Source organism: Bubalus kerabau, chromosome 13, assembly GCF_029407905.1.
Source record: "Bubalus kerabau isolate K-KA32 ecotype Philippines breed swamp buffalo chromosome 13, PCC_UOA_SB_1v2, whole genome shotgun sequence".
Taxonomy (NCBI): Eukaryota; Metazoa; Chordata; class Mammalia; order Artiodactyla; family Bovidae; genus Bubalus; species Bubalus kerabau.
In genome coordinates, this window is record NC_073636.1 from 37305459 (window position 1) to 37327659 (window position 22201).

The 22201-nt window shown below is 38.8% G+C and overlaps 1 pseudogene; it reads left to right on the plus strand.

Annotated features, from left to right (window-relative positions):
- The first annotated feature begins 5747 nt into the window (after positions 1-5747).
- Positions 5748-10132, plus strand: LOC129626169 (adenine phosphoribosyltransferase-like; annotated as a pseudogene).
- The last annotated feature ends 12069 nt before the right edge of the window (positions 10133-22201 follow it).

The window sequence follows — 22201 nt, forward strand, 5'->3', positions numbered from 1 at the left end:
AGAAATCCATAGAGCAATATATTATATCCATAGCAAAATAATTTTAAGCTTGGGACTCAAATACAGAACCAAAATTTCATATAATTTTAAAGGCAGAAAAAGAAAAGATATTTTCAAATAGGAAGATTCTATAGAAAGTTGACCTCTCCTGGAAGCCATTCCTATGGAATTACTAGATGGCGTACTTCACTAAATAACAATAAAGTTGGGGAAAAGCCATCATGGAGTTCAACAAATAATGCAAAGTAACGAAGCCAGTAAAATCATAACATTTTTATTCTATATGGCTTTGACGCACAATACAACTTAAGAAACCATTACTTGAAAAGTAGAGGAATCAAGGTCTTAAAATAATAAAAATTTGCAAATATCAATTCCACATGCTTTTCAGAAAGTCAGTCCAATGGGTAGACAAAAAGAGGGATTGAAGTGCCAAATTGCTGACTGTTCAGCTGCTGAAAGAAGATGGTAAAGAAGACGGTTTTTATAGAAAAACATAAGGTTACCAATTTGGAGGATAATAATAAGATATATAACTTTCAAACCACAAAAATATTGAAAAAGGAAGGACAGAAGGGATGAAGGGATGAGGGAGAAGGAGGAAAGGAAACAGGAAAAGAAATAAGAACACATCGGTTTAAAATGCAAGTAAAATAAATGAGAAATATAAACCAAGGTAGAAAGTATAATGCTAAATATTTCAATTAATGTGGTAAAAATAAGTGGGTTAAATCCAGTGTGTCTGGGAGGGCAGGGGGATTCTTAGACTGAACCCAAATAGAAAGCATAAACAACTTAAGAAAACACACATAAATGACTGTCTACAGAATACACACATAAATCAAAATGCTACAAAAATGGAAAACAATGGGATACAAATAGATAAACTAAGTAAATGTTAGCACTTTGGCACTATTATGTCAGCCAAAACATAGCCAAAACAGAAAACATATTTTGTTAAAAAGACACAAATAAGAGAAGTACCTTTCGTGGAACAGGAAGAAAGAGGAATGTAAGAATGGTTAAAAAAGCAAAATTTGATCAATATAATACAGCACAGTTACAGAATGAAGGATGAAACCAGTACATTATCTCAATTGATGCTGAAAAAGTATTTAATAAAATTCAACACCCTTTCATGATTAAAAAAAAAACAAAAAAAAACAAACACAACATTCAACAAAGTAGGAATAGAAGGAAACTATCTCAACATAATAAAAGCCATATGTGAAAAACTCAGAGTGAACATTATACTCAGTGATAAGACTGAAAGCTCTTCCTCTACAATCAGCAACAAGACAAGAATGTCCATTTTCATCATTTCTATTCTACATAGTAGTAAGTTCTGGCCAGAGAAATTAGGCAAAAATAAATAAATAAAATGCATCCAAACTGGAAAAGAAGAAGTAAAATTATCTCTGTCTGCAGGAGAAGGCAATGGCACCCCACTCCAGTTCTCTTGCCTGGAAAATCCCAGGGACGGGGGAGCCTGGTAGGCTGCAGTCCATGGGGTCACTAAGAGTCGGACACGACTGAGAGTCTACACTTTCACTTTTCACTTTTCACTTTCCTGCATTGGAGAAGGAAATGGCAACCCACTCCAGTGTTCTTGCCTGGAGAATCCCAGGGACGGGGAGCCTGGTGGGCTGCTGTCTATGGGGTCGCACAGAGTCGGACACAACTGAAGTGACTTAGCAGCAGCAGCAGCAGCCTATGATATGATCTTCTATGTAGAAAAACATAAAGCTCACACACACACATGCACACACACACACACTGCTAGAACTAATCAATGAATTGAGCAAGCAGCAGGATATAAAGTCAATACACAAAAATTGGCTGCATTTCAATACACTAGCAATAAACAATCTGAAAAGAAAATTACAAAAACTATTCCATTTACAACAGCATCAAAAAAAATAAAATACTTGGAAATTAAGTTAACTAGGAAGGTAAAAGACTTGTACAATGAAAACTAAAAAAAAAAATTAGTGAAAGAAATTAAACAAGATATAGTAAATGGAAACACATCCCATGTTTATTGACTGAAAACTCAGTATAAGATGACAGTACTCAAAGCAGTCTACAGTTTCAATGCAATCCTTATCAAAATCCCAACATCATTGTTTGCAGAAATAGAAAAATTCATTCTAAAATTTCTATACAAAAAAGATCTTCACGACCCAGATAATCACAATGGTGTGATCACTCACCTAGACCCAGACATCCTGGAATGTGAAGTCAAGTGGGCCTTAGGAAGCATCATTACAAACAAACAAAGCTAGTGGAAGTGATGGAATTCCAGCTGAGCTATTTCAAATCTTAAAAGATGATGCTGCACTCAATATGCCAGCAAATTTGGAAAACTCAGCAGTGGCCACAGGACTGGAAAAGGTCAGTTTTCATTCCAATCCCAAAGAAAGGCAATGCCAAAGAATGCTCAAATCACCCCACAATTGCACTCATCTCACACGCTAGTAAAGTAATGCTCAAAATTCTCCAAGCCAGCCTTCAACAGTACGTGAACCATGAACTTCCAAATGTTCAAGCTGGATTTAGAAAAGGCAGAGGAACCAGAGATCAAATTGCCAACATCCGTTGAATCACTGAAAAAAGCAAGAGAGTACCAGAAAAACATCTATTTCTGCTTTATTGACTACACCAAAGCCTTTGACTGTGTGGATCACAATAAACTGTGGAAAATTCTGAAAGTGATGGGAATACCAGACCACCTGACCTGCCTCTTGAGAAATCTATATGTAGGTCAGGAAGCAACAGTTAGAACTGGACATGGAACAACAGTCTGGTTCCAAATAGGGAAAGGAGTACATCAAGGCTGTATATTGTCACCCTGCTTATTTAACTTACATGCAGAGTACATCATGAGAAATGCTGGGCTGGAAGAAGCACAAGCTGGAATCAAGATTGCTGGGAGAAATATCAATAACCTCAGATATGCAGATGACACCACCCTTATGGCAGAAAGTGAAGAGGAACTCAAAAGCCTCTTGATGAAAGTGAAAGAGGAGAGTGAAAAAGTTGTTTTAAAACTCAACAGTCAGAAAACTAAGATCATGGTATCTAGTCCCATCACTTCATGGGACATAGATAGGGAAACAGATAGGGCTCCAAAATCACTGCAGATGGTGACTGAAAACATGAAATTAAAAGATGCTTGCTCCTTGAAAGAAAAGTTATGAGCAACCTAGACACCATATTCAAAAGCAGAGACACTACTTTGCCAACAAAGGTCCATCTAGTCAAGGCTATGGTTTTTCCAGTAGTCATGTATGACTGTGAGAGTTGGACTTTGAGAAGACTTTGAGAGTCCTTTGGACAGCAAGGAGATCCAATCAGTCCATCCTAAAGGAAATCAGTCCTGAATATTCATTGGAAGGACTGGATGCTGAAGCTGAAACTCTAATACCTTGGCCACCTGATGCAAAAAACTGATTCATTGGAAAAGACCCTGATGCTGGGAAAGATTGAAGGCAGGAGAAGGGGATGTCAGAGGATGAGATGGTTGGATGGCATCACCAACTCAATGGACATGGGTTTGGGTGGACTCCAGGAGTTGGTGATGGACAGGGAGGCCTGGCGTGCTGCAGTCCATGGGGTCTCAAAGAGTCATAACTGAGCGACTAAACTGAATTGAACTGAAAGTTTCTATGGAATTTCAAGTAACCTTGTATAGCCAAAACAATTTTTTATAGGAAGAACAATCCTGATTTCAAAACTTACTACAAAGTTACAGTAATCAAAACTCAAAACAGTGTGTTACTGCCACAGACATAGACAAAGGGAATAGAATAGAGAGCACAGAAATAAACCCTTGTATAAATGATCAAATTATTTTTGACATGGCTGCCTAGGCCATTCAATGGGGAAAGGATCAGTTCAGTTCAGCTCAGTTCAGTTGCTCAGTCTTGTCCAACTCTTTGCGACCCCATGAATGGCAGCACGCCAGGCCTCCCTGTCCATCACCAACTCCCGGAGTTCACTCAGACTCACGCCCATCGAGTCCGTGATGCCATCCAGCCATCTCATCCTCTGTCGTCCCCTTCTCCTCCTGCCTCCAATCCCTCCCAGCATCAGAGTCTTTTCCAATGAGTCAACTCTTCGCATCAGGTGGCCAAAGTATTGGAGTTTCAGCTTTAGCATCATTCCTTCCAAAGAACACCTAGGACTGATCTCCTTTAGAATGGACTGGTTGGATCTCCTTGCAGTGCAAGGAACTCTCAAGAGTCTTGTCCAACACCACAGTTCAAAAGCATCAGTTCTTTGGTGCTCAGCTTTCTTCACAGTCCAACTCTCACATCCATACATGACCATTGGAAAAACCATATCCTTGACTAGATGGACCTTTGTAGGCAATGTAATGTCTCTGCTTTTGAATGTGCTATCTAGGTTGGTGATAACTTTCCTTCCAAGGAGTAAGCGTGTTTTAATTTCATGGCTGCAATCACCATCTGCAGTGATTTTGGAGTCCAGAAAAATATAGTCAGCCACTGTGTCCACTGTTTCCCCATCTATTTCCCATGAAGTGATGGGACCGGATGCCATGATCTTAGTTTTCTGACTGTTGAGTTTTAAAACAACTTTTTCACTCTCCTCTTTCACTTTCATCAAGAGGCTTTTTAGTTCTTCTTCATTTTCTCCCATAAGGGTGGTGTCATCTGCATATCTGAGGTTATTGATATTTCTCCCAGCAATCTTGATTCCAGCTTGTGCTTCCTCCAGCCCAGCATTTCTCATGATGTACTCTGCATATAAGTTAAATAAGCAGCATGACAATATACAGCCTCGATGTACTCTTTTTCCTATTTGGAACCAGACTGTTGTTCCATGTCCAGTTCTAACTGTTGCTTCCTGACCTGCATATAGGTTTCTCAAGAGTCAAGTCAGGTGGTCTGGTATTCCCATCTCTTTCAGAATTTTCCACAGTTTATTGTGATCCACACAGTCAAAGGCTTCAATTCAGTCACTAGATGGGGAAAGGATAGTCTTACCAATAAATTGTGCTGGGAAGACTGGATATCCACATGCAAAAGAATGAAGATAGATCCTTACCTAACAACATATACAAAAATAAAACCCAAATGTAAGACATAATACTATAAAACTCTTAGGAAAAGGCACAGAACAAAAATTTCACAAACTAGATTTTGGCATTGATTTCTATGGAATGACATCAATATGATTTCTTGGATATGACATCAAAAGCACAGGCAATAGAATAAAAATTTTTAATTGGAAATTATGAGAAATTAAAAATTTTGTACATCAAAAGACAATCTCAACAGAGTAGAAAGGTAACCCACAGAAAGGAAGTATTTGCAAATCATATATCTGATAAGGGAGTAAAACCCAAAATATAGAGAACAACAGCATAAATTTAAACAGTATAAAAACAATCTCTTTCAAAACTGGGCAAAGGACTTAGAAGAGACATTTCTCCAAAGATATACAAATGGTCAATAAAAACATGAAAATATGATCAATATCACTCATCATTAGGACAATGAAATATCAATACTAAAATGAGATACCATTTCACACCCATTTCAAATCAAAAAGTCCAGAAAATAAGAAGTGTTGGCAAGGGAACACTTGTGCGTTGTTGGTGGGAACGTCAAGTCATAAAGCTACTGTGAAAAGCATCATGGCAGCTCCTCAAAAAAATTAAAAATAATATCGCCACATTTTCAGCAATTTGTTCTTGGTATACACACAAAATGATTGAAAGCATGGTCTTGAAGAGATATTTGCACAGGTCAGTAGCAACATTATTCACAACAACTGAAACTTGGTTTCAACCCAAGTGTCCATCAATGAATGAATGGGTATGTATAATGTGGTATAACCATGAAATATTATGCAGCCTTAAAAAGGGAGGAAATTCTGCAATATGCTCTAATATGGATGAACCCCATGGACATTATGCTAAGTGAAATAATCTAGTCACAAAAAAACAAGTATGGTATGATTCCATTTACATGAAATACTGAAGAGAGTCAAAATCATAGAGACAGAAGTTAAAATTATGGTTGCCAGGAACTGGCAGGAAATAAATGGGGAGTCACTGTTTAGTGGGTATAGGATTCCAGTCTTACAAGATGAAAAGAGTTATGGAGACGGACAGTTGCACAACATTAAGAATATATATATATAATATCACTAAGTTGTATACTTTAAAATGATTAAGATGGTGAATTTTATGTTATGTCTATTTTGCCACAATGAAAAAAATTATAAAAAAAGAGATGCTGAACTTCCTTTATAATTAATTAAATAAAAATTAAAACAATAAAAAAGGTAGAGATCAAAAACACTGCAACAGAAATGAATAATGTCTTGAATGTGCTAGTTAGTAGACTGTATATGGCTGAGAGAAGAATCACTGAGCTTGAGGAGACATCAATAGAAACTTTCAAGAGAAAATAGAATGAAAAAAAAAGTAACAGACTATCCAAAAACTGTGAAACAAATACAAAAGGTATAACATACACATAACAGAAATACCAGAAGGAAAAGAGAGATAGAAAATACAAAATATTTCAGTCGATAATGACTAAGGGGACTTCCCTGGTGGTGCAGTGTTTAAGAATCTGCCTTACAATGCAGAGGATGCTTGTGGGAGAACTAGGGTCCCACATGTGGCAGGGCAACTGGCCCACACACCACAGCTACTGAGCCCACACTCCAGAGCCTGCAAGTCACAACTACTGAAGCCCATGCTCTGCAACTACAGTCCAAGTGCTTCAACAAAAGATCCCAGATGATGCTCAGTAAAGATCTCCCATGTTGCAATTAAGACCCAATGCAGCCAAATAAATAATAAATAAACTTAAAAAAATGACTGAGAATTTTCCCCAAATTAAAGTCCAACACCAAACCACAGACCAGGAAGCTCAGAAACACCAAGCAGAATAAATGCAATAAAACAAAGCCCCCAAAACTCTACACCTGGGCATATCATTTTCAAAGTGCACAAAGTCAAAGATAAAGAAAAAATATTAAGGAAGTCTTCAGGAAAAAAAAAAAACTTATCTATTAAGAAAGAAAGAAAGATATGAATTATATCAAAAAGCTCCTCAGAAACCATGCAAGCAAGAAGAAAGTGGAGTGAAATATTTTAAATATTGAGAGGAAAAAAAAAAAAAGTGAATACTTCAGAATTCTGTATTCTGCAAAATTATCCTTCAAAAGTGAGGGACAAAGACTTTTTCAGGCAAACAAAAATTGAGGGAATTTATTGCCAGTAGGGGCTTTCCAGGTGGTGCTAGTGGTAAAGAACCCACCTGCCAATCCAGGAGACACAAGAGATGTGGGTTCGATACCTGGGTAGGCAGATCTCCTGGAAGAGGGCACAGCAACCCAGCCCAGTATTCTCGCCTGGAGAGTCCCATGGACAGAGGAGCCTGGTGGGCTAGGGTCCATAGCATTGCAGAGAGTCAGACATGACTGAAGTGACTTAGCATGCACACACGTGCATATGTAGGGCAAGGGGTATATGGAAACTCTGCTTTTTGCTCAGTTTTTACTGTGAACTACTATTAAAAAAAATAAAGTCTGTTTCCTTAAGTAGAGGGAAGAATTAATCAAAATTGAAACATTACTAGTAAAAGTATAGACATTATCAATAAAACCAACAGTTTAAAAGTGGCAAGGGTGATCAAGAACATTAACTGAAAAAAGACTTCTGAATCTTCTAAAAATGACTAACATTATAAACATATATTTATACCAAGTATGTCTGCCATTACTCAGTCCAGAAACAGTGCCATTTAAGCAAAGTAAGCAGAGAAAGAGAGGTCCTGCCAGATTCTGATGAAGAATACAATGACAGAATTGTCTTATAATTCGAAACATTTGTAGAAAAATAGCCTATGAGAATTAAGTGCATTCAGTATACTGGAGTCAAAATCATCGAACAATTTAGTTTTAAAAGTTTGGTGGAAAATGAAGTGCAATTTTAAATCCTTTAACTGAGTGTTTCCAGAAAAGTTCTCGGTCCCCACAAAAAGAAGCCTAATATAATCTCCTCTTTGAGCTCTAAAATGATTTAAAATAAAAAAAAGTCAATAATTTTAAAGCTTTAAATTAACGCAGTTTCACAAAATATTTGTGGCATCCTCATCTTATCTGGAAAGTCTCTATTCAATCCCCCAAAACTTCTCTTTAAAAAGATATAAAGCCACAAGAGAGGAAGGAAGCAGTCCTCTTCCAAAACGCTAGTCAATTATGCTTCCATTTTCTCCACCTCCAGCCAAGACAACCGTAAGGACTGTTATAAAGTCTATCCGTTGACTTTGGTATAAGTAGGTCATTTCAGAACAGAAAGCCTCAGGTCTAATAAAAAGGTGATCTGTGCCTGAACTTTGCCAGAAAGGAAAAAGAAAAGAAACAAACACAAGAGATAGTGACAGCGAGAAAGAGAGAGAAGGCAGGAGAGAGGGAGGAGGAAGATGGCAAGACAAAACAAAACAAAGGCAACAAAAACAACCCCACAGGCTGTAAAAATTCTCAAAAATATTGGACAGTGTCACGGCTTTGATTGTGACCGTCACTGCGGGAAATCTCAGATAATGATTGTGACCGTCACTGCGGGAAATCTCAGATAACTGAAGCGCTGCTGCCCCCTCATGGTAAACTGAAAGATCTCATTTAGAAGCACTGATTCTGCAGTCACACATTTATTAATATATCCTGACTTCTCTTTTTTGGGACTTTTTTTTTGTTTTTCTTAAAGAGCCACAGACATTTTCTATAGAAAACACCCACTATTCTTGACATATAATTAAAAATAACTGATTTAATTTTTGATGACTGTGGTATTATATAGCACATGCATAGTAAAAGAATAAAATATAGAAATTCACTGTAAGTTTTTACTTGGATTAAGATGTCAAACTCTTTTTTCCCAAACATGACTGTGGGGAGAAACAGTCTGATGTTACATGTTACAATTCTTCCCTGAACACACCCTCTACAAATCTAACAGTGAGATTGCAAAGTTTAGCGACTTAGCAGCAGGAGCAGCAGCAGAGAATAGTAAAGTTGAAAGTGATGTTATGGCCTCATGTCCACCTTTCCTGAAACAACCTGACTAAAAAATCAAAAATCTTTCCTTCTTGTCTTATGTATTGTCTTTCCAATTTCATGTCTTATGTCAAGCCATGTGATCCTAGCAATAGAAATGGGCAAGCTCAATAAATTCACTTGCAAGAAATTTTCATATCTTATAGCAAAGCAAAGCTGCATGCCCTTTTCTTTTTCAGGGGAGAATAGTATTCTGTAGTGTGAATTTTGATCCAGGCAAAAAGTGACCTCAAAATCTAATCTTTTAATTGCCTGTCTCATCCTACTAGAATATAAATTCCAGGAAAATAGGGAACTTGTCTATCTCGTTCTGGGTCATAGGCAATTTAAAACACTTCCGTGTCAATGCAAAAATTAACGTTGGTGTTTACACAATGACAATCATCACTTTTTTTCCCACTAGCACCTGTGTCTTGGATGCATTTCTAAGTTTTTTCAAAGCACCTGATGTCATATGGACAGAAATCTATCCACAAAACTAGATTAGTTTTCTCTTAAGCTAAAAGAGGAGCCGACCCCTCGTGCCCATGACACGCGCGGAAGTGACAAAGGCGGGTCTTGTTCAGGGACATCTCGCCAGTCCTGAAGGACCCCAACTCTTTCCGCGCCTCCATCAGCCTCCTGGTGAATCACCTGAAAAAGGCCCACAGTGGCAGGATCGACTACATCGCTCCTAGACTCCCGCAATTTCCTTGTTTGGTCCGTCCCTGGCCCAGGAGCTGGGCTCGGACTACGTTCTCATCCGAAAGCAAGGGAAGCTGCCGCCCACCACCGTGCATGCCTCATATGCGCTGGAATATGGGAAGGCTGAACTGGAAATCCAGAGAGATGCCCTGGGACCAGCTGAAGGTGGTGGTTGTGGACTGTTCTGCTCGCCACTGGTGGAACCATGCACGCCGCCTGTGAGCTGCAGGGCCACTTGCGGGCTGAGGTTGCTGGAGTGTGTAAGCCTGGTGGAGCTGAGCTCAATGAAGGGCAGGGAGAAGCTGGGGGGGCTGTGCCCTTCTTCTCCCTCCTGCAGTATAAGTGACCCTAGCCCCAAGCCACCTGAAAGAGAGGACCAGCATGGGCAGCTGCAGCAACCCCCACTGGCCAGCAGGGGGCATTGGCTGCCCGCCTGGACTTGCTCTGTGTCTGCTGAGTGACTTCTCTTCAGAGTGGGGCTGCCCCTCGGGCCCTTGCTAGGGCTCTGAAAGTCCCATGGCTGGGAGCTGCCGGCTGGTTGATAGTGGAATAAGAAAAAACAACTTTCTAGGAAAAAAAAAATTCAAAGAGGATGAACTTTGAGAAACTACTGAATTTACTTCGATCTCTATTTTCAAATACTAACCTAATGCTTATGCTTTGTAAGTCAAGACTCATTATTGAAAAAAAGAAAAGCTCCTTGTATCCAGCTTTACTGTAAACATAATAAATACTGTAGGATATTTAAAGTGCATATCATGATGATTTGATATAAATATGGATTGTGAAAGCATTCCCCCATCTAGTTAACTGATGCATCTAAGATGCAATTTATACAAATTATATTCATCACTGGAGCTTGAAATGGGGTTCCCAATAGCTGCATCTTAATTCTTAGAAACTAAGTGAGTTTTGGTATTTCCATATCTTCTTTGAATGCTTCAATAAGGACCTCTTCTCCATCAAATCTGTGTAAAAACTAAGACTTTTATAACTTTATTCACCTACTTTTGACCCTACTTCAGCCCTATTATAACTGTTTTGAGCTCCCACTTAGATATCAACATGATTTGAGAACAAATCTGAATTCCTGTATATTGAACATTCTTCAAATTTTTCCAAAGTTGGAAGAGAAAATCTAAAGGTAAAAGTCTATTTTTAATTTTATTACCAAGTCTTATTTGTATAGAAATTGAATAAATTTCCCAAAATAAATTTTATACAGACACATTCACAGCAGGACCTCAATGGGTGTTCATCATATTATTCTTAATAACATATCTACATTATCCATATTCTCTTATAAAGATGAAAAAATTAATGAAAAACAAAAGAATACATGGTTGTTATATTATTAAACAAAATTAAAAATGCAAATAGATTTAACAAGAGGGAGTTTATGTAATGATAAAAGATACAATCATAAAGAATATATATATTCTGTTTCTTTATGGACTAAATAACATAAAGCTAAATCTTACAGCTCTATAGGAACTTGATAAAATCATCTATCATGATAATACCCATTAATACAACTCTTTCAGAATTTGATGGCTCAAATATAACAATGTATAAAACTTTATTCTCTATAATGATATATATTAAACTTCTGATATCCATGAAACATTTTTTTAAATGAATCAGAATTTCAACTCTATTGGCTGTGTGACCTTGAAAAAGTTACTTACTTTTTCTGAGTTTCTATTTCCTTTTCTGTAAAATAAAAATGGTCACACCTGCACTTCCCTGGTGGTCCAGTGGTAAAGAATCCGCCTGCCAACGCAGGGGACACAGGTTTGGTCCCTCATCCAGGAAGATCCCACATGCCACAGGGCAACTAAGCCAGTGAGCCACAACTGCTGAGCCCACATGCCCTAGAGTTCAGGCTCCACAAAAAGAGAAGCCACTGCAATGAGAAGCCCGCGCATGGAAACAAAAAGTAGCCCTTGCTCGCTACAACTAGAGAAAGCCCAAACACAGCGATGAAGACCCAGCGCAGCTAAAAATTAATAAATAAACCTAAAAAAAAAAAAAGAATATTATGAACCTAGAAAGTAAAAAACACTAGAGATTAGTATTAACAAATTTCAGTAGGATTATGTTTTATAAGAAACACATAAGCTAAATTTAATTACAGAGAAAAATAAATAAAAAAAACAATGGTACATGATAGTAACAATAAAATGCCTAGGAATACATTATGCTGCGCTGAGCTTAGTTGCTCAGTCATGTCTGACTCTCTGCAATCTCATGGACTATAGCCCGCCAGGCTTCTCTGTCTATGGCATTCTCCAGGCAAGAATACTGGAGGGGTTGCCCTGCCCTCCTCCAGGGGATCTTCACAACCCAGGAATTGAACTGGGGTCTCCTGCATTGCAGGTGGATTCTTTACTGTCTGAGCCACCAGGGAAGCCCAGGAATACTAATTATAGGGGGTGTGTATGAAGAAGATTCTGAAATTTTATTGGAAGACATAAAATAAGAACTCAATAAATGGAAAGATATGCCATGTTTCTGGATGGGAACATTTCTTAAAATGTCAGCTTATAAATTAATACACAAATGTAATGAGGCTCCTGTCAGAATTTCAAAGAACTTTATTTTCTAATTGGATAAAATGACTGCCAAGATAAGTTGTTAAAAAAAAAAAAAAAAGTAGTGACGGGGGGGGGGAAAGCTTGCTTTATAAACATACTACAAATCATGGTTCGGCACAGGATACATTTGCTGAACAGGACAGAATTGAGAACTTATTTAATTGCCTATCTATTGATTGAAAAAACATCCAGGATCAGTCTAGTACTTTGGTCCCTTCACTTCCAAATTTTACCCATGTCAGGAATCACACGTTTATAATCATGATTTACTCCCAGAATCTCATTATCAAGCATCTCTCCACTATTGCCTGTCTTTCCAGCTCACTAGCTTTAATATATTGATTCTGAAATATCTGGCCTAAGGGGAACACTCATTTTTCGATTCTACCATTTTCCCCCAATCAATTTCCTATTGATCCCACTAGTTAACAATAACTGTTCACTTATGTATGGAATTTAATCATATAACTAGTGAATATAACAAAAAAGAAGCAGACTCACAGATACACGGAAGAAACTGGTGGTTACCCTTGGGGCAAGAAAAGGGGAGAGGAGCAGTACAGTGGCAGGGGATTACAAAATGCATGCTATACGACTGAGTGACTGAGAATGCATGCACAAGATGTACTTGACAATACAGGGAATATAGCCATTATTTAATAATAACTTGTATTGTATAACTGTGTTGTTGTTCAGTCACTAAGTTGTGTCCAACTCTTTGCAACCCCATGAACTGCAAGATGCCAGGCTTCACTGTCCTTCACTATCTCCCAGAGCTTGCTCAAACTCATGTCCATTGAGTCAGTGATGCCTCCAACCATTGCATCCTCTGTTGTCCCCTTCTCCTTCAGCCTTCGATCTTTCCCAGCACCAACGTCTTTTCCAATGCGTCGGCTCTTTTTATTAGGTGGCCAAAGTATTGGAACTTCAGTATCAGTCCTTCCAATGAATATCCAGGGTTGATTTCCTTCTAGGATTGACTGGTTTGATCGTCTTCCTGTCCAAGGGACTCTCAAGACAACTGTAATGTACGTAAAAATTGTACAGCAACTATAGTGTGGATAACACATGCATGCTTAGTGGTGTCTGACTCTTTTGCAGCCCTATGAACCATAGCCCACCAGGCTCTTCTGTCCAGTGGATTTCCCTGGCAAGAATATTGGAGTGGATTGCCATTTCCTATTCCAGGGGATCTTTCTGACCCTGGGATTGAACCCAGGTCTCCTTTTCCTGAGCTGGCAGGAAGATTCTTGTAACTATGTTGCTGCTCTTAATAACTAAGTCATGTCCAACTGTTTGTGACCCCAGCGACTGTAGACTGCCAGGCTTCTCTGTAAATAGGATTTCCCAGGCAAGGATACTGCAGTGAATTGCCATTTCCTTCTTAAGGGGATCTTCCCCACCCAGGGATCGAAACTGCGTCTCCTGCTTGGCAAGCAGATTCTTCACCACAGCCAAAATTAAATATAAGCAGGAACAAATGAACTAAGTAATCTGAACAACCTGACAGTATATCCATGGTGAGATAAACACCTTAAGGTCAAAAAAAGAATGCAAGTGAATCTTGACATTTTCTTAGCAGGTTCATGCTTGGTAGTTCCCTTGGTATTACAACTCTGAAGTCATTCTGTAAGAATCGTTTATTTGTACTTCTATTAATGAACAGTGAACTGTGCAAGAGGTACATGTTCAGACCAGATCAGATCAAATCAGTTGTTCAGTCGTGTCAGACTCTTTGTGGCCCCATGAATCGCAGCATCCCAGGCCTCCCTGTCCAACACCAACTCCCGGAGTTCACTGAGACTCACGTCCATCGAGTCAGTGGTGCCATCCAGCCATCTCATCCTCCGTCGTCCCCTTCTCCTCCTGCCCCCAATCCCTCCCAGCATCAGTCTTTTCCAATGAGTCAACTCTTCCATGAGGTGGCCAAAGTACTGGAGTTTCAGCTTTAGCAACATTCCTTCCAAAGAAATCCCAGGGCTGATCTCCTTCAGAATGGACTGGTTGCAGGCATGTTTATTAATGTACATGGTTAACATCTCTACCCAACACTGCAAGATTTAGTAGTGTTGTTTTAGAGAAAACTTAGATGTTGCTTGTGTTTTCTAACTTAAAAGAAGAGGTGGTATGAGTGTGACACACAGGAATATTTAAGTAGCTTAAAATTCCTAGTGAAGAACATATGGCTGAAGATACATGAATCTCAAAAGGACAACTGCCTCATGGCCAGGAGTCTGGACCACTTCCTGATGTGGTGGCAGGTCTGAACTTCAGAGGCTGGGACACACGAGATGCCTTAGAGCCTGATGTGAGGTTGGCTGACAACATCCGGGACTTCACAATGCAGGGAACCTGGCAGCATTTTCAACAGATACCTCGTTTGCACTTAATGGCTCTCCTTGGAAATCACTCTATCATTCACTTTCATTTCACTGTTCTACACTACCTTTCCGCTTGTTAAAAAGACCACGGAGAAAAAGCACTTGCTGAAGAAAAAAGGAAAATATACATATACATGTGTGGAATGAGAAACTATAATCTTTTACAAAACTAATTTTCAAATGAGTATATCCACTTTTGTTCCAGAAACATTTTAAACCTCCAAAGGAAAAATAAAACCAAACAACTTTGTTTTCTCTACATTAACTATAAAAATGGACTTAGGAATAGAAAAACTGAGAAGACCAATAACCACGATATGTTATCATTCAGTTCAGTCACTCAGTTGTGTCTGACTCTGTGATCCCAAGGACTGTAGCACGCCAGGCTTCCCTGTCCATCACTAACCATGCTATTATTAATAACAGCTAAACGTACTGTTGCTCAGCTGGTAAAGAATCTGCCTGCAACGTGAGAGACCTGGGTTCGATCCCTGGGTTGGAACGATCCCCTGGAGAAGGGAAAGGCTACCCACTCCGATATTCTGGCCTGGAGAATTCCATGGACTGTAGTGGGTCACAAAGAGTCAGACACGACTGAGCGACTTTTACCTTCACGAACGTACTGAAGTGTACTGTCGAGCTTTATACTGTCTTAATTCATTTAGTGCTCAGAATAACCCTAGAAAGTGTTGAGACTATTATTATCTCATTTTCAATTTGAACAAACTGAGACCCAAGTCTAGGAAAAGTACAATAACGATGACCCTATATGCGAGACAGCAAAAGAGACACAGATGTATGGAACAGTCTTTTGGACTCTGTGGGAGAAGGCAAGGGTGGGATGAGTTGAGAGAATAGCATTGAAACATATATATTATCATATGTGAAACAGATCGCTAGTCCAGGTTCGATGCATGAGACAGGGTGCTCAGGGCTGGTGCACTGGGATGACCCAGAGGGATGGGATGGGGAGGGAGGTGGGAGGGGGGTTCAGGGTGGGGAACACATGTACACCCATGGCTGATTCATGTTGATGTATGGCAAAAACCACTACAATATTGTAAAGTAATTAGCCTCCAATTAAAATAATTTTAAAAAAAATAGGCAATACCCATTTTTAAAATTAAGTATTCCAGCATGTAGAAAAAGAATCCTCAAGGTTATGAATCTTGCAAGACATGAAGCTAGCATCAATAGAAATGACAGCCCAGTCTTTGATTGCATATGAAAAAGGCAGAAAATTTTGGCCCTGAGAGCTTGGCCTGCCTAAGAGCCCTGGCCTGGGAGGGGACTGGGAGAGCTTACCGAGGAACTGAATGGAAGGTTGCAGACCTTAGCAGCAGTTGTGAAATGGGAGGTTTCCTCCACTTTGTCAGAAAACAAATTAAAAATGGTATTAGAAATGAAACAGATGGCTGTAATTTCCTCTAAATAAACATATGTGTATTAAAATTACAATTTTAAGGCAATTTTGAAGGCAAAAGGAGAAGAGAATGGCAGGGGATGAGATGGCTAGAGAGCATCACCAACTCAATGGGACATGAACTTGAGCAAACTCCAGGAGATAGTGGAGGGCAGGGAAGCCTGGTGTGCTGCAGTCCATGGGGCTGGAAAGAGTCAGACATGGCTTAGCGACTGAACGATGACAAAATTACAATTATATTTTCTCTCTTTTACCTAGAAAACGAAAGAAATCTTATTTTAAAACAAAGTACCAAATTGATTAGTCAGCTGGATAGAAGTTAACAGCTTTTCCTTATTAGCATCAGCTACATAGATTCCAAAATTAGAAGACCATATCTATTCACACTAAAAAAAAGTTTTTAGGAATAGTTTTTAAAAAGGTTCAGAACCTATGTAAACAAAAGTATAAATATAAAAATAGCATAAACTCTGAATAGAAAGGTATCTCGTTTCCTAATGGCAAGTCTTACCATTAGATTATCAGTTTTCTCACAATTAACACAGAAATATTTATCAAGTGATTTCAATAAGCATTCTAGTTTTTATAATTAAATTTTTACTGAAAATTTTTAACTTTGCAGTTTTCAAACAAATTCAAAAGACAAACTGCTATTTTGAGACCAGCAATATGTATTAGTGACAAAAGACTAGTACTCATATCACATTTTATAAAGAACTCCTCTGTTAAAAAAAAAGAGACCACGAAAAGGAAAAATGGGCAAAGGATAATAAAATGAAGGATCATATGTAAAAAAACAAATTGAAAAAGAATGGGACAGAACTTGCCTTATCAGTCATGAACATATTATAGAGCCACTACCATGAAAACCTTGGTTTTGTCGGGCCTCTGGAGTTGTCTGATGAAACCTGCAAAGCCCTTCTTAGAATGCTTTTAAAGCATAAATCAAACACACAGGATTAAAGAAATCTAGACACACTAAAATCCATAACCTTCCATGGTGAAGAGACACTAAAATAAAAATAGAAGGCCAGAGTAGACTCCACTACTTACAGGAATTTTATCAAGGGCAAAATGATTATTTCAGCTCAGTGGGGAAGTGCTGGCTCCCATATGAGAAAGAAGATGGTTCTTTATTTTGTGTCATAAGCAAAAGTGAATTCTAAGTTATTAAGGGTTTAAAAAGAAAAAACTAAAACAACAGTCTCAGACGAGGTTAAGGAGATTTGCATGTACAGTCTAAGAGCTGAGGAACCCGAAAGTGAAAGTGAAGTCATTCAGTCGTGTCCAACTCTTTGGGCCCCATGGACTGTAGCCTACCAGGTTTCACCATCCATGGGATTTTCCAGGCAAGAATACTGGAGTGGGTTGCCATTTCCTTCTCCAGGAGATCTTCCTGACCCAGGGATTGAACCTGGGTCTCCCACATGGTAGGCACTGTAGGCAGACGCATTACCGTCTGAGCCACCAGGTATAATAAAATATTTTTAAAAGTTGTAAGAAAAAACACAGCATAAACAAACTGAAAAGCAAACACTGGGGTAGAAACAAATGCTTAAAACTTAAATATATGAAAAAAAAAAAAAAAAAAAAAAACCTTAAATATATGGGTTAGTATCTGTACTAGGGCTTCCCTGTGGCTCAGAGGTTAAAGCGTGTGCCTCCAATGTGGGAGACCAGGGTTCAATCCCTGGGCGGGAAGATCCCCTGGAGAAGGAAATGGTAACCCACTCCAGTATTCTTGCCTGGAGAATCCCATCTGTACTATATAGAGAGCTCATATAACATAAAATCAGAAAAAAAAAAAAAAACAAAACTGAATAGAAAAATTGGCAAAGGATATGAATAATCATTCCAAAAAACAGCAACTCCAAATAGCCTACAAACATGAAAAAAATGCTCTACAGAAAATGCAAACTAACGTAAGCGAACATCTTAGAAATACCGAAGTGGCAAAATTTAAAACTTGAGGACACCTCCTGCTCCTGATGGTGAATGCAGGGGGGGGATATCTTTACATACTGCTAGTAGAAATGTAAATTGTTAGATTTTTGGAAAGCAATTTACAAGACACATCAAAATGAAAAAATAAATTTTCTTTGGCCGATAGATCCAACTCTTTGAAGCTGGATCCCACAGAAACAAAAAGGTATACATACAGGGGTATTTATTGCAGCACCATCTGCAAAGGCAAAAATGGAAACACCATAAATGCCCAATACTAGAGGAATGGTTAAGTAAACTGTGATAATCCACAGCATCGAATATTAATATTGTGAAATCACTGAAACAGATGCTGTGTATGCTCAATTGTGTCTCTTTGCAGCCCCATGGACTGTAGTCCACCAGGCTCCTCTGTCCATGGAATTTCTCAGACAAGAATATTGAAGTGGATTGTCATGCACTCCTCCAAAATATCTTCCCAACCCAGGGATCAAACCATGAATCTCTTGTGTCTCCTGCACTGGCAGATTCTTTACCACTAGTGCTACCTGGGGAGCCGAAACAGATGCTGCTGCTGCTAAGTTGCTTCAGTTGTGTCTGACTCTGTGCAACCCCATAGATGGCAGCCCACCAGGCTCCACCATTCCTGGGATTCTCCAGGCAAGAACACTGGAGTGGGTTGCCATTTCCTTCTCCAATGCATGAAAGTGAAAAGCGAAAGTGAAGTCCCTTAGTCGTGTCCGACTCTTAGTGACCCCATGGATTGCAGCCTACCAGGCTCCTCCGTCCACGGGATTTTCCAGGCAAGAGTACTGGAGTGGGGTGCCATTGCCTTCTCCGGAAATAGATGCTAGATGCATCCAAATTGGCTTGAAGGAATTTTCAGAATCTACTGTTAGGTAAGAACACCAATATGCAGAGAAGAATATACAGATAATCTCATTTTTGTAAAATAATGCATATATATAGCAGAAAGGATACACATGCCAGATTGTAACAATGATTATCTCAGGGAGGAAAGGGGGACAGTAAGTGTTAGGATGAAAGAGGAAATTAAACCAAAAAAAAAAACCCACGAGACCCTATGAAGCAAGCCCTCAAAATATATTTCTGTTTTTCAGTTGCTGAGTCGTATCTGACTCTTTGTGATCCCACGGACTGCAGCAAGCCAGGCTTTCCTGTCCTCCACCATCTCCCGGAGTTTGTTCAAGTTCATGTCCATTGAGTAGGTCATGCTCTCTAATCATCTCATCCTCTGCCACCCTCTTCTCCTTTGCCTTAAATAGATACTTGTATATAGCCACAAAAAAATATATGAAAGTAACGCCACTAAAATATTAAGTTATTTAATAATGGCTTTTCAAGTGATAGTGATCAACACACTGAACTTCATGTAGGAACAGTCCCCACAAAGACCACATACACCACAGCAAAGCTTTGATTACAAGAAAAAAAAAATCCAACTCAAACTGGCTTAAACAAAAAGAGAATTTATTGGCTCACATAAGTGCGAAGTCCAGAAGTAATGCTAACTTCAGGTGCAGTTTGATCCAGACGCTCCAGACTTCATCAAAGCTCCAACTCCGACTCCCTTTCCTTTTCTTACTTAGTACAGCCCTCAAGCTGGCTCCTTTAAATCAGAAAAACTGGCTACAAAAAGTTCAGAGTTATCACACCACATTATCTCCAACGAACTGTCACCTTCTGCAGTTCCTGAGGGAGGCTTAGCAAACATGCTGTAACTAAGTGGCCTGATCTGGGTCTGTCACCCATCCCTAAACCATGTACTGGGGGGAGGGGAGCAAGTGGCACTGGTTTAAGAGACCTGGTCAGCTCTGGAGCTGACGGTGTGACAATCCCATTCAAACTACGTGTGTGATGGAGGGCTATTATCCAAAGGAAAAGGGGATGGTATTTTGAGAAAGAAGTGGATGGGTGAACACAACATAACATGAAAAAGGAATAAAAGAAAATAATACAAATATCCGATGAAATACTAGAAGTGCTCAACCACACGAGTAATCCAAGAAATACAATAAAATTGCATACTTCTGTTATTTATCAGGTTAGTGAAAGAAAAAGACACTGCTTGTGTGTGAGAGAGATGGTGAGGAAGCAGGCCCCATGAAAACTAAGAGCTCAACCACTACTGGAAACGTCTGTGACAAAAGAGCTCTAACTCTAAGAGGCAATGAAACGAGCTTATACCATCCCTAGAAACACTACTGATTCATAAATATGAAACAAAAGGCTAGCAACAAATAGGAAAACTTAAAGGCCATAATGTAACAGAACCTGAGTCATGTTTCCTTTCCTCCAACCTGACAGATGTTCCTATTAAAAACAAACAACAACAATAACAAAAAAAACCCAGAGATTTCTGGGTAAACCTATATTCCTTATTTCCAAATCTTGACTTGGCTTATTCTTTCCGTTCTCTTCCTTCAACATTTCTAGACAAAATCCAAGATGAAATCTATAGTTGATTACCCTCAGCATAGCTGGGGTCAGAACTAGTATAAAACCATCTAAAACTGATTAAATTATCTTATTCCCATCTCTAACTTGGGAAAATAAATGAAGGACATAAAAATCTCCTAAGTATGACTGGTGAAATGAACCTCAAAATATAGAAGCATAAGGATTGAATACTGTAAAGATCTACAACCTATAGGATCAAGAGGATTATCCCACTTCATTTGAAAATCAGAAAAAAGACACATTAAATTGTATTTAAATATATTATAGATATGAGGTAGGTCTGTGCTATTCCACACTTGGAACAGAATCATGTAATCATGTGTATTTGAGTACATGAGTCACAATGAATCAAAATCAAGACCAATTCCACTGTGTTCAATTAGAAAGCCAAGTGTGAATTTGAACATGGCAGCTGGGTACATGAAAACATCCCCTAGATTTTAATTTTGAGCAAAAGGCCATTCCCAGATTTAATAACTTTTCTCCTGTCCAATTATAAACAGGAAATTAAGGTGCCCTAGGTTCTGACTTTTCTAGGTCAAAGATTTTTTCATTCCACCATGACGAGGTAAAAGAACTAGGAGACCACCTACCCTTCTACCTTAACTTTTAGGTAAAATGACTTACACAGTTGGTTTACATCAATGGGATTTACTCTATAACCAAAAAATCTGAAATACACCTATTACACATAACAAAAGAATGATATACCTGCTATTTTAAAACAGAAAGCTAGTGACTAGCCATAGCAAAGGGAGCAGTGGTTAAGAGCATGGACTCAGGAGTGAAGATGCCTTGACTGGAATCCGACTCTCACTGATTAGCTTTGTGATCTTTGGGAAGTTCCTTAAAATATTTGTATTTTATTATTTTCATCTTTAAAATGGGCATAATAGCAGTACCAACCAATCTCTCAAGGTTGCTGTGAGGTTTAATGAGATAAACCAGCACTTAGAACAGGGCTTGACATCAAGGAAGCTTCAATAAATGTTAACTATTCCTCTTAATATAAACTGAACTTGTTTGTTTAGCTCTATATGAATATTCCCAGAATTCAGAATGAAGTGAAGCCAAAGCTGTTCAGTCATGTCCGACTCTTTGAAACCTCATGGACTATATATAGTCCATGGAATTCTCCAGGCCAGAATACTGGAGTGGGTAGTCTTTCCCTTCTCCAGGGGATCTTCCCAACCCAGGGATCGAACCCCAGTCTCCCGTATTGCAGGCAGTTTCTTTACCAGCTGAATCACAAGGGAAGCCCAAGAATACTGGAGTGGTAGCCTAACTTCTAATCGTTTTAATTTGCTCCATCTGCAAAAGGCACTCAACTTCAAATGATTTCAGAAATGAAGAACTGACAAAATCCTGTTATTTAAGTGACAATTTTTAGCTATTACAACTACTTCATTTAGAAAACCTACACTATGAAACAAGAAGCTTGCAACAAGAATACTCTTGCAACAAGAGTTATATATATATATAATGTATATTCTATATTCCTACAGAATATAGGAAGTAGTATAATATTCAGGACTTCCTCAGCTGATGAGAGTAACAAGGAAATGTATAATACTTCCTGCACAAATGCA